We start from the raw sequence: 20689 nt of genomic DNA, 5'->3' as shown, positions 1-20689 counted from the left end.
CAGTGAACATATTTTCTAAGCCAAAACCTATGTAATCTGATAAAATTTTATATGATGCTTCTCAATATAAAATGTAGAAAATGTAGTAGGCTATAAATAGTAAAATATTATAATCTCTGGAATTTTAATGATTTACATGAACAAAGAAACAAAATATGTTTTAATACATATTTAAGGAAATATTATTAAGGAATATTCCTTAAATATTATATAAGGAAATACATTTTCCTTAAAGTATAGGACTTATAGTCAAAAATATATTCCTTTAATGAAAACCTTTAATGTAAGTTATAATGACTTTCTTACTTTCATTTAGCCTTTCCACATTCCATTCTAAACATCTCAACACAGAATATAAAATATAACTTATTAAATTAAAAATTATAATCCTTTCCCCTGGATTCAATTGAAAATATTTGATTTGTTAGATTTCCTCCTATATTATATATATATATACATTCCTTCACTTCAGTTCAACCGCTCAGTCATGTCTGAATCTTTGTGACCCCATGGACTGCAGCACACAGGTTTCCCTGTCCATCAAAACTCCCAGAGCATGCTCAAACTCATGTCCATCGATTGGTGATGGCATCCACCATCTCATGTTCTGTCATCCCCTTCTCCTACATTCAATCTTTCGTAGCATCACAGTCTTTAAAATGAGTCAGTTCTTTAGATCCTCTTTGCTTTCTACCATAATGATGGTGTCATCTGCATATATTGATACCCAAGTTATTACTTGGGAATTAGGGTGGGAGTCTCTTTCTTCTGTAACTACTTCCTCCTGGGAGTGGGCACTGTCTTGCCTCATAGAGAAATCTCTCTCTACTTTATCAGTCCCCATCCTTTTTGGCACCAGGTACTCATTTTATGAAGGACAAGTTTTCCACAAACAGGGGAAGAGGTGGGAGTTTGGATGGTTTCATCGGCATATCTGAAGTTATTGATATTTCTCCCAGCAATCTTGATTCCAACTTGTGCTTCATCCAGCCTGGCATTTCACATGATGTACTCTGCATATTAAGTTATATAAGCAGGGTGACAATATACAGCCTTGACGTACTCCTTTCCCAATTTGGAACCAGTCTGTTGTTCCATGTCCAGCACTAACTGTTGATTCTTGACCTGTATACAGATTTCTCAGGAGGCAGGTCAGGTGATCTGGTATTCCCATCTCTTGAAGAATTTTCCACAGTTTTTTTGATCCACACGGTCAAAGGCTTCAGCATAGGCAATAAAGCAGAAGTAAATGTTTTTCTGGAACTCTCTTACTGTTTTGATGATCCAACGGATGTTGGCAACTTGATCTCTGGTTCCTCTGCATTTTTTAAATACAGTTTGAATATCTGGAAGTTCATGGTTCATGTACTGTAAAAACCTAGTTGGATAATTATAAACAATACTTGGCTAGTATATATGAGTGCAATTTTCAGTTGTTTGAAGGTTTTTCACCATTGCCTTTCTTTAGGATTGGAATGAAAACTGACCTTTCCAGTCCTGTGGCCACTGCTGAGTTTTCCAAATTTGCTGCCACATTGAGTATATCACTTTCACAGCATCAACTTTTAGGGTTTGAAATAGCTCAACTGGAATTCCATCACCTCCACTAGTTTTATTCATAGTGATGCTTCCTAAGGCCCACTTGACTTTGCACTCCAGGATGTCTGGCTCTAGATGAGTGTTCACAACATCATGGTTATCGGGGTCATGAAGATCTTTCTGTATAGTTCTTCTGTGTATTCTTGCCACCACTTCTTAATATCTTCTGCTTCTGTTAGGTCCATTCCATTTCTATCCTTTATTGTGTCCATCTTTGCATGAAATGTTCCCTTGGTATCTCTGATTTTCTTGAAGAGATCTCTAGTCTTTCCCACTCTATTGTTTTCCTCTATTTCTTTGCACTGATCACTGAGGAAGGCTTTCTCATGTCTCCTTGCTATCTTTTGGAACTCTTCATTCAGATGGGTATATCTTTCCTTTTCTCCTTTGCTTTTCACTTCTCTTCTGTTCTCAGCTATTTGTAAGGCCTCCTCAGACAACCATTTTGCCTATTTGCATTTCTTTTCCTTGGGGATGGTCTTGATCACTGCTCCCTATACAATGTCACAAACCTCTGTCCATAGTTATTCAGGCATTCTGTCTATGAGATCTAATCCCTTGAATCTATTTGTCAATTCCACTGCATAATCATAGTTAGTTGGTTAGTTCAGTCACACAGTCATGTCCAACTCTTTGCGACCCCATGAATTGCAGCACTCCAGGTCTCCCTGTGATCACCAACTCCCAGAGTTCACCCAAACTCATATCCATCGAGTCGGTGATGCCATCCATCCATCTCATCCTCTGTCGTCCCCTTCTCCTCCTGCCTCCAATCCCTCCCAGCATCAGAGTCTTTTCCAATGAGTCAACTCTTCCCATGAGGTGGTCAGAGAATTGGAGTTTCAGCTTTAGCATCAGTCCTTCCAAAGAACACCCAGGGCTGATCTCCTTTAGAATGGACTGGTTGGATCTTCCTGTAGTCCAAAGGACTTTCAAGAGTCTTCTCCAACACCACAGTTCAAAAGCATCAATTCTTCAGCACTCAGCTTTCTTCACAGTCTAAATTTCACATCCATACATGACCACTGGAAAAACCATAGCCTTGACTAGACGGACTTCTGTTCACAAAGTAATGTCTCTGCTTTTGAAAATGCTATCTGGGTTGGTCATAACTTTCCTTCCAAGGAATAAGTATCTTTTAATTTCATGAATGTAATCACCATCTGCAGTGATTTTGGAGCCCCAAAAAATAAAGTCTGACACTGTTTCCACTGTTTCCCCATCTATTTCCCATGAAGTGATGGGACCAGATGCCATAATCTTTGCTTTCTGAATGTTGAGCTTTAAGCCAACTTTTTCAGTCTCCTCTTTCACTTTCATCAAGAGGCTTTTTAGTTCCTCTTCACTTTCTGCCATAAGAGTGGTGTCATCTGCATATCTGAGGTTATTGATTTTTCTCCCGGCAATCTTGAATCCATCTTGTGCTTCTTCCAGCCCAGCATTTCTCATAATGTACTCTGTTGCTGCCGCTGCTGCTAAGTCGCTTCAGTCGTGTCCGACTCTGTGTGACTCCATAGATGGCAGCCCACCAGGCTCCCCCGTCCCTGGGATTCTCCAGGCAAGAACACTGGAGTGGGTTGCCATTTCCTTCTCCAATGCATGAAAGTGAAAAGTGAAAGTGAGGTCGCTCAGTCATGTCTGACTCTTAGCGACCCCATGGACTGCAGCCCACCAGGCTCCCCTGTCCATGGGATTTTCCAGGCAAGAGTACTGGAGTCAGGTGCCATTGCCTTCTCTGCATGATGTACTCTGCATATAAGGTAAATAGGCAGGTTGACAATATACAGCCTTGACGTACTCCTTTTCTTATTTGGAACCAGTTTGTTATTCCATGTCCAGTTCTAACTGTTGCTTCCTGACCTACATATAGGTTTCTCAAGAGGCAGGTCAGGGGGTCTGGTATTCCCATCTCTTAAAGAATTTTCCACAGTTTGTTGTGATCCACACAATCAAAGGCTTTGGCATAGTCGATAAAGCAGAAATAGATGTTTTTCTGGAACTCTCTTGCTTTTTCAATGATCCAGCAGATGTTGGCAATTTGATGTCTGATTCCTCTGCCTTTTCTAAAACCAGCTTAAACATCTGGAAGTTCACGGTTCACATATTGCTGAAGCCTGGCTTGGAGAATTTTGTGCATTACTTTACTAGCGTGTGAGATGAGTGCAATTGTGTGGTAGTTTGAGCATTCTTTGGCATTGCCTTTCTTTGGGATTGGAATGAAAACTGACCTTTTCCAGTCCTGTGGCCACTGCTGAGTTTTCCAAATGTGCTGGCATATTGAGTGCAGCACTTTCACAGCATCATCTTTCAGGATTTGAAATAGCTCAACTGGAATTCCATCACCTCCACTAGTTTTGTTTGTAGTGATGCCTTCTAAGGCTCACTTGACTTCACATTCCAGGATGTCTGGCTCTAGGTCAGTGTTCACACCATCATGATTATCTTGATCGTGAAGATTTTTTTTGTACAGTTTTCTGTGTATTCTTGCCACCTCTTCTTAATATCTTCTGCTTCTGTTAGGTCCATACCATTTCTGTCCTTTATCAAGCCCATCTTTGCATGAAATGTTCCCTTGGTATCTCTAGTTTTCCTGAAGCGATCTCTAGTTTTTCCCATTCCGTTGTTTTCCTCTATTTCTTTGCATTGACCGCTGAGGAAGGCTTTCTTATCTCTTCTTGCTATTCTTTGGAACTCTGCATTCAGATGCTTATACCTTTCCTTTTCTCTTTTGCTTTTGAGATTGCATCCAAATACTGCATTTCAGACTCTTTTGTTGATATGATGGCTACTCCATTTCTTCTAAGGGATTCTTGCTCACAGTAGTAGATATAATGGTCTTCTGAATTAAATTCGCCCATTCCAGTCCATTTTAGTTCACTGATTCCTAAAATGTCAATATTTACTCTTACCATCTCCTGTCACCTACCAACCTGGGGAGTTCATCTTTCAGAGTCATATCTTTTTGCCTTTTCATACTGTTCTTAGGGTTCTCAAGGCAAGAATGTGGAAGTGGTTTGCCATTCTCTTCTCCATTGGACCACGTTTTGTCAGAACTCTCCACCATGACTCATCCATCTTGGGTGGCCCTACATGGCATGGCTCGTAGTTTCGGATCCATGTGATCAGTTTGGCTAGTCTTCTATGATTGTGGTTTGCATTCTGTCTGCCCTCTGTTGGATAAGGACAAGGGGCTTATGGAAGTGTCCTGATGGGACAGACTGCCTGTGGGGGACTCTGGATCTTGCATTCCTTAGATGTAAAATAACAAATTAAACCAGAATATTTTAAAAATAAATTTATTTCTCCTTCAAACATTTCACTCAGCCTTAGGATATATTTTTAAATTTCAACAGCTATTTACTCATAGTTTTATAAATGCTTCTGCTATCTTCCCACACAGTATTTATTGCAAAACAAATCATCTAAGAATTTTTAAAATGCATGAAAACTTTTTTCCTAATTTTTGCCATGTGCAAAAAAAAAAAAAAAAAAAAAAAAACCTGATCATTCCATTGAAAAACTAATAGACATCCTGAAAAATAATGTGAAATATTCATCTGAACCCCCAAATCATTATGAACTAAATGGTGAAAAGATATGGGATAAATTGAGCTTTAGTGATGTATTATAAAAATAGTGACTTAAGTATTTTTATTATAATAGTAGTAGAAAGTTTCTTCCTGTGATTGCTGATAAATATATTTAATATGAATATCTTCAAGAATTCTTGGAGATGGAGAGACATTAGTCAAAGTGTACTAACTTCCAGTTATAAAAATGAATAGTTTAATGTAATTTAATGTACAGGAAAGTGATTATAGTTTAATAATATTATATACTTGAAAGTTGCTCAGATAGTAGACTTTAAATGTGCTCACCACAAAACAGAAAAACAAGATGATAACTGTGTGTGAGATGATATATGTGTTAACTAACCTTATTGTGGTAATGATTTTGCAATACACATGTATATCAAATCAGCCTATTGTTAAGAGGCCAAATTATAAATTATAAACTCAAGTTATAAGTAATGCACATTTGCTCATTTAAAAAAAAAAAAAGAATTCATGGAGTGAGAATGTTGTGATTTATTTTTTTAAAGAAATAAATCTATAATCTGAATCTACTGTGGCTCTAACAAAGCTGATGAGTATAGGTGGTGGGTTGTTGTATGAGCTAAAAGGCATTTCATAAAAGGAAGAATCAGATAAGAGAGAGAAAGCAGGCAGAGATAGAAGAGCAAGTTGACTCAGAAAAGGCAGGTAGGGAACGCATGTTAAAAAAGGACATGACAGTAAGGGCAGGAGGGTGCCAAAGAAACAAGAGAACAGATTTGGATCTGGAGAGGGTAGAAAAAAAAACACAAAAAAATGCTGCTAAAGCATGATTCCACATAATAAGCAGTGAAAAAACCTGCTTGTGAAATAAAGAAAAATACTGGTCACATTTATAATGTGGGCATTATAATAGTTAAGATGGTAAGATTAAGATACCAGCAGCCAAAATTGAGTACTGTAGGAGGTTGTATGATTGAAAACTACAATTTTCTTAGAAACCAAGAGATTTCCTATTATATGAGAAAGGTACATATATAGAACATGCAGAGTTATTCTCCCCTACCTTTTCCATAGCAAACATGGGCAATACATTGTGAGCCTTTTCTCTCTGGACCTTGGAGGTGGTCTTTTAACACCATTATTATTCATCTGATGACCATTGCCAACCAAAGTTGGCACATGATCGACATTCTCTCTTACCTATGTTGAATCTTTGAAAGTTAAAGTGGTAGTCGTTCAGTCTTGTCCAACTCTTTGCCTGCCAGGCTCTTCTGTATGTGGGATTCTCCAGGCAAGAATACTGGTGTGGGTTGCCATTCTTTCTCCAGGGGATCTTCCCTACCCAGGGAGTGAATCCAGGTCTTCTGCTTTGCAGGCAGATTCTTTATAGTCTGAGCCACCAGGGAAGATTTTTTTGTTGCTATTGAACCTTTAAGCTTGTACTAATATAATCAACATAATATAATTGAATTATATGTCTAAAAAGGCACCAAACAATATTGGGTTCATCACCTGCTTACCCACAATGGTTAGATCTTTGCATTAGAACCTTCCCAAATTTTGATCTACTCTGTGGCTGAAGACAGAACCATTGAGAGAGGTTTTATAAAGGAGAATAAATTCTCAGGTCTAACATTTGGGCATTTGATGTTCTTTTCTATTTTCTTAACCTGCTTCCTAAGATGAGTATTACAGATTGAATTGTGTCACTCCCAAATTAGTATATTATAGCCCTTACTTCCACTACCTTAGAAGGTGACTGTATTTGGAGATACAGCCTTTAAAGAGATAAGTTTAAAAGGGGTCATTCAGGTGGGTCCTAATCCAACATGACTGGTGTCCTTATAAGAAGAAGATTAGACACAAGACAACACAAACTGAGGGATACCCATGTGAGGACATGGAAAGAGGGAAGAAATCTTAGGCCTCACAAGAAATCAAGCCTACTGACACTTCAATCTTAGAACTCTAGCCTCTAGAATTGCCCTTTTTATTACAGCACTAGTAACCTAACACAATGAGAAATATTTCCTGGTTCAGCACATTACTTTAAAGGACTTCTCTGGTGGTACAGTGGATAAGAATCTCCCTGCCAGGGCAGGGGACATGGGTTCGATCCCTAGTACAGGAAGATTCCACATGCCACAAAACAACTGAGCCTGCATGCCACAGCTAGTGAGTGTGCATGCTCTAGGGCCCATGAGCCATAACTAATGAGCCCCTGTTGCAACTACCAAAGCCCATGCACCCTAGAGCACATGTTCTGCAACGAGAAGCATGGAAACTAGACAGCAGTTCCCACTCTTTGCAACTAGAGAAAGCCCACGTGCAGCAATGAAGACTCAGCATAGCCATAAACAAATAAAGCACTATGTATGTCAAAAAAAAAAAAAAAAAGCCCATCACTTTAAAGAGCAAAAATTTTAACTGACAGATCATTCCATTTTTATAAATTCTGCCTTTTCTCCCCCATGACTACTTTTTAGAGGTAAATTGTCATGAAGCCAAGCCAAGAACTTATCAAAAGCTTTGTTTTAACTGAATGATACATGTAGCAGATGATTTCCTATTGAAGATATTTTGTGTCTTTGACTATTGTATATTGTGAATTATCAAAGCATAGATCTCTTTCCTTCATTCCATTGCACTGTATATTTTTACAAAAATATAAGGCATGGTATGTTTATACAAAAATAAAATTTTTCCCATTCATTTCATCCAAATGTATTCCATTGTACTTTAATTATCTTGTTTACTATTTTCACTGAGTGCACTTTGTTTTTATACAATACTAGGACTTCTTCTTACCTTTCTTTTAAATTATATATTTCTTTTTGTTGCTTCTGGCTAGTTTTGAAACCTGCCAAAGCACTTAAGGGGCTTCCCAGGCGGCACTAGTGGTAAAGAACCCAACGCAAGAGATGTGAGAGGCAGGTTTGATCCCTGAGTTGGGAAGATGCCACCTGGACCAGGGCATGGCAACCAACTCTAGTATTCTTGCCTGGAAAACCCCATGGACAGAGCAGCCTAGTGGGCTATAGTCCATAGGGTCTCAAAGAGTTGGACACAACTGAAGCGACTTAGCACACATGCACAAAGCATTAAGAAGCTATTTCACATTTCGTATAATGTCATGTTTAGCATCCAAACTCTATGCATTGGTATATAGACATCTGATGATATAATTATTGTTTCTGACTCTATAATGATACTTTTAAGTTTATTAATAGAAAATTTGTCCATCATTATTTTTCTTATATGTATTTTTTACAGCCCCTTCCTCCTGTTCCCATATCATTAGTGAAGTTCTAGATAATACACTTGTCATGCATCTACCTGAATATATTTCTCCCACTAAAATCAGGTCTACAAATATTCTGATTAAAAAAATGTAGTCTTTCTAGCATTTTTCTCAATCACTTTTGGGATGTGGATATCCTCATCCTTATTTTACAAACATGAAAACTTGGTAAAGATAATGGGTTTATGTCCAAGAATGGGCAGAAGAACCCTAAAAAATAGAAGAGACATTCAAGACATGTCTTTTTTTTCTTTTAAATTAAGTAATTTATTTTAATTGGAGGCTAATTACTTTACTTCTTGGAAGTAAAGTTATGACCAACCTAGATAGCATATTCAAAAGCAGAGACATTACTTTGCCAACTAAGGTCTGTCTAGTCAAGGCAATGGTTTTTCCTGTGGTCATCTATGGATGTAAGAGTTGGACTGTGAAGAAGGCTGAGCACCGAAGAATTGATGCTTTTGAACTGTGGTGTTGGAGAAGACTCCTGAGAGTCCCTTGGACTGCAAGGAGATCCAACCAGTCCATTCTGAAGGAGATCAGCCCTGGGATTTCTTTGGAAGAAATGATGCTAAAGCTGAAACTCCAGTACTTTGGCCACCTCATGCAAAGAGTTGACTCATTGGAAAAGACTGACACTGGGAGGGATTGGGGGCAGGAGGAGAAGGGGATGACAGAGGATGAGAAGGCTGGATGGCATCACTGACTCGATGGATGTGAGTCTGGGTGAACTCCGGGAGTTGGTGATGGACAGGGAGGCCTGGCGTGCTGCTGTACATGGGGTCGCAAAGAGTCGGACACGACTGAGCAACTGAACTGAACTGAACTGAACTGAATTACTTTACAATATAATTACAATACTAATTACAATATACTGGTCATATCTGTGAATCTACAAAGATTTTTTAAAAAATTAATAAACTCATTGTTTTTAATGAATCCACAAACACCACCAGCATCTTCTCATTTCTTTTCAAACTGGAATAACCCATTAGGCAATGAGACATAGATCTGTGTGCACATTTATACATTCAGATACACATGCACACAAGTTTTTTAATTTTACATCTTATCAAAACAATTGCAAATCACTCTGACAGTAGTATCTCTCGGTTTTTGAACCATCTACCACACTTGTTGTATACCTGCTGATTAGCCTTCAAAATTCAGATCAAGGACCACCTTTTTTATAAACATCTTCTGACTTTCCATGATTACCAAGAACTACTTATTTCTATCTAAAAATTTGTGTTGTTGAACATTTGATATCCTATTGCCTGTATTTATTTGCATTACTGCATTTTTATTAGACAGTAAAAGCTCCTTGAGTACAAGAACTTAATCATCTTTATATGTTCAGCATTTAACAGTATGTTTGGCAAATAAGTACTCAATAAGTGTGTGGTGGATCAAAGAATAAATATATATGAAGCAAAGTCTCTAGATATGAGTCTAATAAATGCAGTTTTTGCAGGGTTCAGACAACCTAAAAAAACATGTGCTTGCATTTTTGCACTGAAAAGTGAAATGTGTTAATGTTTCTTAACTGTTAAGAGATGGAGCTGGGCTATTAGAAATAAGACTAATGAGTATAATGCACATGGACCATATCTCATTTTTGTGCCCCAGTGCCTCCTACAATAGCAGTAAGGGTAAATGATTAATGGATAAAAAGATGATTAATGTGATAATTTTTTACTGAGAAAATAAGAACACTTGCAGTTTTGACTGAGATAATATAGTTCTAATATGTTTTTAAAATTGCTAAAAGAGTGTTAAATTGCAAATATAGAGTGTTAATTGCCATTAATGTTTTTTAAAAAATAAAGCCCTGATTATATAATAAGCTGTTTTGCTTACCTGTCACCCTTTGTATAATCAGTATATAAGTTGAAATAAAAATAATACACTTGTTCAGATAAGAATTTTAGTTTCCTAAAATAGCTAAAATTCTTCACCAGGATTCTGAGGAACAGAAGCATCACAAGTAAATGTGCAGCAATTGAACTGAAATATCTTTCATATTTCTGATGGCTGGTGGTAATTTGGTTGGCTCCTGAGTGTCTATGACACTGATCAGTGCTCATGAGTTTTCCTTTTGCTTTGCCACACAATACCAGAGGATGACTTTTGCAGATGGAGGATAAATATTCTTTAGTCAAGGATATAGAAAATGAAGCTAAAAAGGAAGGTGAGAACTTTATAATACGATTTCAGCACATTTGCACTTCATCATCATTTACGTACTTCACTTCCTATACATTTCTAAGTAGTAATCTCTATTTCTGCCGTCAGGAATCTATGCATTGCAAACTCAGACTTGTATAAAATTATGAAATTTTGCTCCTTGAATTTTAAATGCAAAATCTGGCATTCTCATTTGCATGAGAGGAGATTTGTAGTTATAGCCAACAGCCACATTTCTCTTCTGTATGTTCAAAAACATATTTAACAATGAACAAAAAAGAATAGTATTTGAACAAATCGAATGGTATGTTATTCTTAAACACAAATCAGTTTCATTTTTGCCTATTCCATCCTATTATTATCTGGCATTTATATTCTTCTTTAGTGAACTTTGTTTCCTCACTATCTCTTATTTGCCATCATTCTTCAATCTTTGCCTGTGGATCTCTCACAATCTGGAGCACCTTCACCCTTCTTTTCTTTGCTATTCAAGTTCTCCATATTTTATAAGATTGAACACTTGTTTTCTTCATCCCAAAAGCTTTTCAGAAATATTTCAGTCCCATTTAAATTTGTTTTTGGCACCAGCTGACAATCCTGACAATCTCCTCTGAAAGTGAAAAGTGAAAGTCACTCATCTGTGTCCAAATCTTTGTGACCCATGGAATATACAGTCCATGGAATACTCCAGACCAGAATATTGGAGTGGGCAGCTGTTCCATTCTCCAGGGGATGTTCCCAACCCAGGGATGGAACCCAGCTCTCCCGCATTGCAGGCAGATTCTCTACCAGCTTAGCCATAAGGGAGGCCCAGTTTTCTTTTTACTCCTTCTTAAGTTTTTTTACATATATACTTCTGTATAATAATAATAAGACTTTTCATGACACAGTCTACGTCTTATAATTTTTTAGTGTTTCCTATTTCACTAAACTAAGTGGTAAGAACAAAATTCAACAAATATTTTTTGAACTGAAATAAATGTATCTTAAAAATGCATCTTATATTAAAAAAAAAACTATGAAAAATGTTTTAAGACTCAGAGGAATAAAATTGACATGGCAGTATAATAGAGGCTCCCAACTAAATTCAGAGCTGCCACTATGATCACAGAAATTGTATACCCCAACAAGGAGGTTAATACACTCTATTTTGGTTACCTATTGCTGAATAATAATCTCAACATTTAAAACCAACAACAGCCATTTATTATCTCTCATGGTTTTATGATTTGTCTGAACATATTGGGTGGATCTTCTGTTACATGAGGCATTGACTGGGGCTGCAATCACCTGGAAGTTCCATTGAAACATCCAAGGTGACTAACTTGCATGTCTGACAGTTTAGTAACAGCTGTTGGCTGGGAACTCAGTTGAGACTGTTGAGCAACAAGCCACAGTTCTCACCTGTGTGTGGTCCCTCCCTGTAGCTTTAGTAATAGCAGTGTCTCCCTCCCTATTAGTAGAGAGGATCTCTCTCTATAGATTGGATTTTTCACAGAATTACAATTAGATTTCAAAATGGAGTGTTGCAAGTGATTAAAGCAGAAACCACGAATCTCTTTAGGTACAACTTGAGAAGTTGTGGAATCACTACCACCAGATTCTGTTATATAAAGCAAGTAATAAGGTCAGACAAAAAGAAGGAGATAGATGCTATTTCTTGAGAGGAGGAGTGGCAAAGAATTTGCTGGCATCTTTAATCAAAAAATCATCTGTTTGATTTTCAACTAAAATCCTGGATATTCATCAAGTGACTAATTAATTAGCTGATACTTTGAAACTAGGTTTTTCAACCTTTAAAAGTTAATGTAAATGACTGTACTGGATTTTCTATCTTGCAATGTTAAATTGCACTTAGATGATGAAAATATTATTTTTAGTGAGGAATATTTCATAATATTAATATGCCTTATCAAATTTGTATAAAGCAAGTATAATTACTTCTTCCTATACTTGTACTATCATATATATAACTTTTAATTTTTGTTCACTTTTCATCTGTCCACTGAAAAAGACAAATTGCCAGAATTTTCTTACAGATTGTGTAAAACAAATAGTAGTCCCAGATAATATGTCAATCTGCAGCATAAACTATTAAAAGCTAGAATGACTTCAGGTCATTGCCTATTCTTTTTGTCCAGTTTGATGGATCTAGTTGACATTATTCTCTGAGATTCCCACAAAGTCTCCTAAGGTGATTTGATGTTAATAACTATGAGTTTCTGAAATGTTAGCATATAGTCTTAGTATAGAAACCACAGAAAACTGAAAGTACCATCAGAAGGTTTCAGTGCTAAACTGAATCTAGCATATTTTATTGGAGTTAGAAGTACAAAGAAATTATGAATAGTAAGTTATCTGTGGTTTCTTTGAAAAAGACAACCATGGTGGATACACTTAGAAAAACAGTGCTATTTTCATCAGCAACTACAAATACTGGTCTGTCTTATATTTTCTTTCACACTGACCCTATGGCATAAAAGGTACACTTTAGAGAAAAATATATGGATAGTTAAATTATAATACTTATATAATTATAGGATATATTTCTAGCTTAGGGAAACAGAAACACAGTAAACTACTTTTATAATTTGTACTATACTTTTATCATTTAGTTTTTTTAATTCTTCATTTTGGAATAAATCCAGACTTAACAAAAAAGTTGCAAAAGCAGTCAGCAGATTCTTATACACCCTGACATTGTCTCCCAAAATGTTAAAGTCTTACATAACCACAGTATGATTATCTAAACCAGGAAATCAGCACTGATACAATATTGTTTAAAAAAAACCTACAGGACTTATTTAAATATCATTAACTGTCCCAGTAGCCAATCCAACATCATAAATTGAATTTAGTTATCATGCCCTTTTAGCTTCCTTTGGTCCCAGTTTCTTAAATTGAAGTCATTTCTACCTGATGAGAGAGTGAAAAGAAAACCTTCTATAACTATCATCATTTTTAAAGTATTAATTCCCCTTTATGTATTAGGGTCAGAAAAAACTCCTGAAACTGTGCTCAGTTGCTTTCTATTCCCCAAAATAGCTTCTTCCAGATAATATCCAAGGTAACTCAACAATTTCAAGGACACAAGTTTGGCCACTAGATGACAATAGAGTCCTTTTCTATTTGTCAGTATTTCTTTCAACCTTGCCGAGGTTTCCAGGTTAAGAATTAACATCAGTGGCATATTAACCAAAGACTTTATAATATTCTAATACTATTTGAATATGACACATTGCACTAGAAGATTTAACGTTGTACAGATCACATTGTCTTATAATTATCTGTTTTCATGTCTATCTCCTTACTACACTATGAAGTACTTAATAAACCTAGTCATCTCTTATTTATTCTTATGTTCATGATATCAAATACTACCGCCAATATATAGTTGATTGTCAGTACATGCTTAACATATATATTGTTAGTCATTCAGTCATGTCTGACCCTTTGCTACCCCATGGGCTGTAGCCTGCCAGGCTCTTCCGTCCATAAAATTCTCCAGGCAAGAATACTGAAGTGGGTAGCCATCTCTTCTCCAGGGGATCTTCCTGACCCAGGGATTGTGCCCAGGTCTCCTGCATTGCAGGCTGATTCTTTGACCATCTGAGCCACCAGGGAAGCACAATAAATTGGATAATGGATACTATATATATACATGTATACTCAATGGAGAAGGCAATGGCACCCCACTCCAGTACTCTTGCCTGGAAAATCCCATGGATGGAGGAGCCTGGCGGGCTGCAGTCCATGAGATCGCTAAAAGTCAGACATGACTGAGAGACTTCCCTTTCCCTTTTCACTTTCATGCATTGGAGAAGGAAATGGCAACCCACTCCAGTGTTCTTGCCTGGAGAATCCCAGGGACGGGGGAGCCTGGTGGGCTGCCGTCTATGGGGTCACACAGAGTTGGACACGACTGAAGTGACTTAGCAGCAGCAGCATGTATACTCATACATACATATATACCATTTTACCTTTAAAAGAACTTTCAAACAAAATATGGATTAATAAATTGCCAAATGTTTTATGTATGCTCTATAAGATTTAATGCTCTGCTTTTCAACAGAATTGAGAATTATCTCTAAAACTGTTCTTTGCAGGTTGATTTGGAATTCTCTTTATTGGTCATTTGCACTGGAAAATAATATTTAGTAATTTTCTAATCCTGTGTTGAAGGGTCTTCTATTTGGCTCATGCAATTCTCTTGATCATCTTTTAGCCAATAGTGACAATATAATCCAGGTTTAGACCAATTTAAATGTAATAGAAGTACATTGTGAGCTTCTTATAGAACTTTTGCTTTTCTTACCTAGATGTCATCTTGTTCCTTCTTTCATCTTTCCATTGAAATAAGTACAATAAGACTCCTTTATAATGAACTGCTGCATTAAGCATCTTGTGATCATGGGAGACACAAGTAAAAGCCAAAGACAATGACCATGGTTATAGGTCCACCTTTATTTAACTCCCGAAGAAATGGCAGCAATTGCTTTCATCTGAAATGTCTGCGTATGAGGTGAATAAGCCCTATATGTTTCACTGTATCTGTGATTTCTGTTACTAAAAAACTTGATTAATTCCAAATGGATAATAAGTCTATAAGTAATTTGGAAGGAAAAGCTACTTTTTTTAAGTAACCAGTTTTTAAATTCTATGAAGCAAGTATCATGTTTATCTTCACCTTATATTAACTTTGTAATGACTAGTAGAGGGCTTCATACATATTAGAGGACTGAAAAACATTTGCTTAATTTATGAATAAATATTTTCTGAAATTTCTAGGTGAAGCTTTTGTTAAATTGAAGTATTCTTTTTGAGATGGCCATCCTTATTCAGAAATTTAAAAAATAGATTTTCAGGAATCAAAAAATACAAATGGACAACCACTGAATGGGAGAAATATTTTCAAATGATATGACTTTTAAGGGGTCAATATCCAACAATTTAAACAGCTCATATATTCTACATTAAAAAAAAATAAACCTGATTTTAAAAAATGGGTAGGACTTTTCCATCAGTCCAGTGGTTGAAACACCATACTTCCACTGCAGGGGGCATAGATTTGATCCCTGGTTGGGGAAGTTGTGCATACTGTGCAATGTGGGGGGAAAAAATAAGCAGAAGATCTGAATATACATTTTTCCAAAAAGTATGTGCAGAGGGCCAACAGACATTTGGCCTAATCATCAGGGAAATACAAATCCAAACCTTCATGAGATATAGTTGGCAAGGATGTGGAGAAAAAGAAATCCCCATGCACTGTTGGAAAGAATGTAAGTTGGTGCAGCCACTGTGGAAAACAGTATGGAAGTTTCTCAAAAATTAAAAACAAAACTAGCACATGACCCAGAAGCTCTATTTTGGCATAATTTGGAGTGAATTGGAGTATTTGGAGTAACTATCTGAAAGTAAGCAAAAACACCAATTTTAAAAGATACACACATTCCCAATTTTCATAGCAGCAACTATTTACAATTGCCAATATATGAAAACATCTGTGTCCATCAACAGATAAATAGATAAAGAAGATGTGGTACATATATACAATGGGATATTGCTGCTGCTGCTGCTGCTGTTGCTAAGTCGCTTCAGTCATGTCCGACTCTGTGCGACTCCATAGACGGCAGCCTACCAGGCTTCCCCGTCCCTGGGATTCTCCAGGCAAGAACACTGGAGTGGATTGCCATTTCCTTCTCCAGTGCATGAAAATGAAAAGTGAAAGTGAAGTCGCTCAGTTGTGTCCAACTCTAGCAACCCCATGGACTGCAGCCTTCCAGGCTCCTCCATCCATGGGATTTTCCAGGCAAGAGTACTGGAGTGGGGTGCCATTGACTTCTCCAAATAGAATACTCCTCAGCCATAATAAAGAATGACATTTTTCCATTTGCAGCAACATGGTTGGACTCAGAGGGTTTTAATCTAAATGAAATAAGTCATGTATAGTTTGAAATTAGAGTTTTCTCCTGATACATGTCCAGGAAGGGGATTTCAGGATCAGATAGTAACTATGTTTAGTTTTTTAAGGAATCTCCATCCTATTCTCCAAAGTGACTGTACCAATTTACATTCCCATCAATAATATATGAAGGTTCCTTTTCCTCCACATCCTCTCCAGCATTTATTATTTGTAGATTTTTAATGATGGCTGTTCTGACTGGTGTGAGGTGATCTCTCATTGTAGATTTGATTTGATGTCTCCAATAATTAGCAAACTTGAGCATCTTTTCATATGCTTATTGCTGTCTATATGTCTTCTTTGGTGAGATGTCATTTTAGAGCTTTTGACCAGTTCTAAATTGGGTTGTTTTCTAATTCTTGAGTTTTAAGAGATATTTATATGTTTTTAATACCAGTACTTTATCAGCTTTGTGTTTGCCAAAATTTTCTCCAAATCTGTGTATTATCTTTTTTTCTCCTAACAATAATTTTTTTTCCAATAAAAAAGTTTAAGGAACAATAATATAATTTTAAGCTGTATTTATTACTTGCAGAGATTCTCCATAGCAATAAAACATTATATAACTATATTTATATGACTAAGGAAATATAATATATAATATTAAATAATTCTCAACTATTTCTGGGAAAATTGTCTCCATTTATTTGAAATAATTTATGAAAAAATGTATGCCTATGTAGTGTTGGGTATTGGTATTGTTGATTAATGGAAGTAAAATAAAAAAGTTTCTTCTAGGGATTTTTCAAATATAATGTTGCCATAAGTGACAAATTGTTTATAACTATGAGACCTTCCTTGTTTCTAAGTGTATACACCACAAACAGAGGCTTGCAACTTTTTTAGTGTTATGGAGTCACTAAAACAGTCATCTGTTTAGTGTCACAGATGAGAGCTATTTTTATTGATAAATAACCCATTTATTATTAAAATAAGAAATTCAATAACATAAAAAGATTTAATTCAATGTAATTTATATTAACTGGTCCAATTATAGGTTGATTTTGATCAAGTACTGAGAATACAGCTATATTAGGCAGGATTCCCAGTTGCAAACAATCTACCTCTGGCAGACTTAAGCAAAACAAACAAATAAACTTATTGTAACACACTCATAGCACAATGTGACAAAAATGGATAATTATGACACAGGTTTTGTACTTTCTAATCTGTTGAAAAGAGTTGTTGCTAAGAAATTGCTGCAAATTATGAACTATATCACCCTTCACCTGTGAATCCGTGTGGGTCTGGTGTCTGGGTCTCATCTAAGAAGATGAGGATAAGTGATGTGTGTTTCTTCATAGAATGACTTTAAAATAGAGTAACTTCTTCATTCCTGTTTGTTCTTGCTTTAACTGCAGATGCTGACAGTCTTAGGGAGTGACAGAGTATCAAGATGGAAACAATCCAAGCCATCTACTAACTAAAAATCCTCGAAGTTCAGTGACTTGATGAGAAATAAACTTCTATATTTTAAACCACTGAAGCTTTGAGTGGTTTATTCAAGCAGCTACAGTTACCTCAACTGATATATGAATAAATTTGCTGGAATTCTATATTATCAGGCTTAGAAAACTGGCAACAATAATGGAAAAGTGAAAGTGCAAGCCACAGCCGATTTTCACCACTGAATCAGTTGGGTGAAGGCTCCTGTTTCTACAGCTGAACACTGGAAATTGTAACTTTGATTGCAACTGGCACTAGGCAGTGGGTATGGCTACTGGCTCTGTGGCCCTGGCACACCAGGATGCTTGAAGTTGCTACAGTCTCTGAAGCTATTATTAGAATTTGTTTTCTATCACCTTTAATTGATTATATAAATAACTTTTGACTCAAAGTCCCAGGTGAAATTGGATGAGCTTATCTAACATGTAGGTACAGTGTTCAGTATTGAAAATGTTGGAAAAGTGAGTGTCTGACCTTTTGGAGCATCTACAGTGAGGGGCAATCACTAAGATTCTATGCTGGAGAGTCATCTGATTTTTAAGTTATTCAGATATGCACTAAACTAGCATTTAAGACATTAATTTTGAGAAGTATACTAGTTACCCATTGTATTTGTGTTAATTACTCAGTCGTGTCCAACTCTTTGTGACACCATGGACTGTAGCCCATCAATCTCCTCTGTCCATGGAATTCTCCAGGCAAGAATACTGGAGTGGGTTGCCATTTCCTTCTCTGGGAAACTTCCCAACCAAGGGTTCAAAACCAGGTCTTCCACCTTCCAGATGGATTCTTTACCATCTGAGCCACCTGGAAAGTCCCAGTTACCCATTACTGCACAACAAATTAATCTCCAAAAATCAATCCCCTAAATGAAGGACTAAAACAGTAAAAATTAGTATCTTACAGTTTTTGTGAATTAGGAATTCATGAATAACTTGGTTGGCTGGACATGGCCTCTCATGAGAGACTTGATAGGGGCTGCAGGTATCTGCTGACTAGACAGGAGACAGAGGATCTTCTCATAAGATGGGTCATTTATAGGGCTTTTGGCATAATGCATAAGTGGATCTCTTCATAGTATACCAAGTGACCTCATGACACAGCAGCAGGCTTCCCCCTAGCCACATAATCCAAGACAGAACAAGAAGTAAATGCCATCATTTCTATTATGCCTTAAACTTCTAAATTGTACACCATCACTTCTGTCATATTTTATAGGGCACACAAGCCAATTATGACACAATATCAGAGAGAACTACACAATGATGTGAATATCCAGAGTCAGGGATCATGGGGGTCACTTTGAACAGTGACCGTCACAAGAAAAGTGGACTTTATTATGCCACTACATACTTCAGTTTTCACTACAGAATTTTAATTGTAGAAGCAGTAAGTTTCAAAGAAGAGGTAATTTTATTGATTCGGGTACTACCAAATATTTCTCTGAGTTTAACTCTTTAATTGCTATATCTACTGATTTCTGGGATTCCAGTCAATTTGGGGGCTGGGAGGTGTGTGTGGAGATTAGCTTCTTTCAGCTCTTAAAAAAGACTGCCAAGGAAAAAAGGGAGCAGCTGAGTCTCTTCCTCACCACTCTGGTCCTACTGTGTGCCTGGCCACTTCTTGTCCCATATCCTGCCTCGCCTGTCTCATGGTGACCAGAGTAAGGTAGCCATAATGCTGATGCTGGCAAGACAACTGAATCAGGATAATCATCTCAAAGAGTCCCAAGCATAGACACAGCCTCTGATTCCACCCATCAGGTTTCTGTGAGAGATAGGCTACTTGTTAGAGGTTGAAACTGATTTACCTTGTAGGTATAAAGTGCATTTTCTTCATTCAAGTAAGCTTCATTGCTTTCAGCTAACTGTAAACCCCAGGATTGTTGTCATTGTTTTGTGTTTTTTGATAGATGAGGGTTACTACCAGGGTAGAAAATTTGTTTGAGGTTGAAGTTCCTGATGTGTATAACGTGGTGCCTCCCACAGTGAGATGCTTCATCAGGTTGTAGCAAGTTATAGCACCCCAACATCACAGAGACAGGTAAAATATGTCTAGGTTTATTGAGAGAGTGTTTGATTGACAGCACTGGCTGGGCTCTCAGGAGGACATTGAGGAATGTTGTTTGGAGATTCAACTCATTGTTAACTGATCTTTTGAATTTTGATTATCCACTAAATATTGAAGCTGCAGAACCTCATTTGCAGGACAAGGATGGCTTCCAGAATAAAGTTGAAGACAGCATGAAGTTTTGTGCCAGAGGATATGAGAAGACTACAGCATTCTGTACTGTGTGTTATGTTTGTCTCCAACTGAAACAAAAAGGAAGCCTCTTCCCCAGTGCTCAGGCTCCCCTCAGTCCCACTGGGTCCTCCAAGGTCCTGTGAGTATGTTGTTTTGAGGAAGAACCTCTTCACACAGCCTCTGGTAGATAGAGAGTTCCACATAAATACAGCAAGATAATGTGTTTGGGGTTATCAAGAGTTATCCACTTACCTTAACATGTTTACCTTTTTTGAAACTATGCTGTATATGTTGCTGATGAGATTCTTGAGAAGTTGTCATGAACTCAGAATTGAGGCTAAAGCATGCTGCTTTCTCTTTTCCCAGAGTCAGTCCCAAAGTCAGTCTCATGCA

The 20689-nt window shown here is 37.0% G+C and overlaps 1 pseudogene; it reads left to right on the top strand.

The window, feature by feature from the left end:
- The first annotated feature begins 19729 nt into the window (after window positions 1-19729).
- Window positions 19730-20470, top strand: LOC129656116 (NEDD8-conjugating enzyme UBE2F-like; annotated as a pseudogene).
- Window positions 20471-20689: the final 219 nt, after the last annotated feature.

This window comes from Bubalus kerabau, chromosome 6 (genome assembly GCF_029407905.1).
Source record: "Bubalus kerabau isolate K-KA32 ecotype Philippines breed swamp buffalo chromosome 6, PCC_UOA_SB_1v2, whole genome shotgun sequence".
NCBI lineage: Eukaryota > Metazoa > Chordata > Mammalia > Artiodactyla > Bovidae > Bubalus > Bubalus kerabau.
Note: the sequence above shows the minus strand (reverse complement) of the source record. Positions and strands in the feature narration are given on the sequence as shown.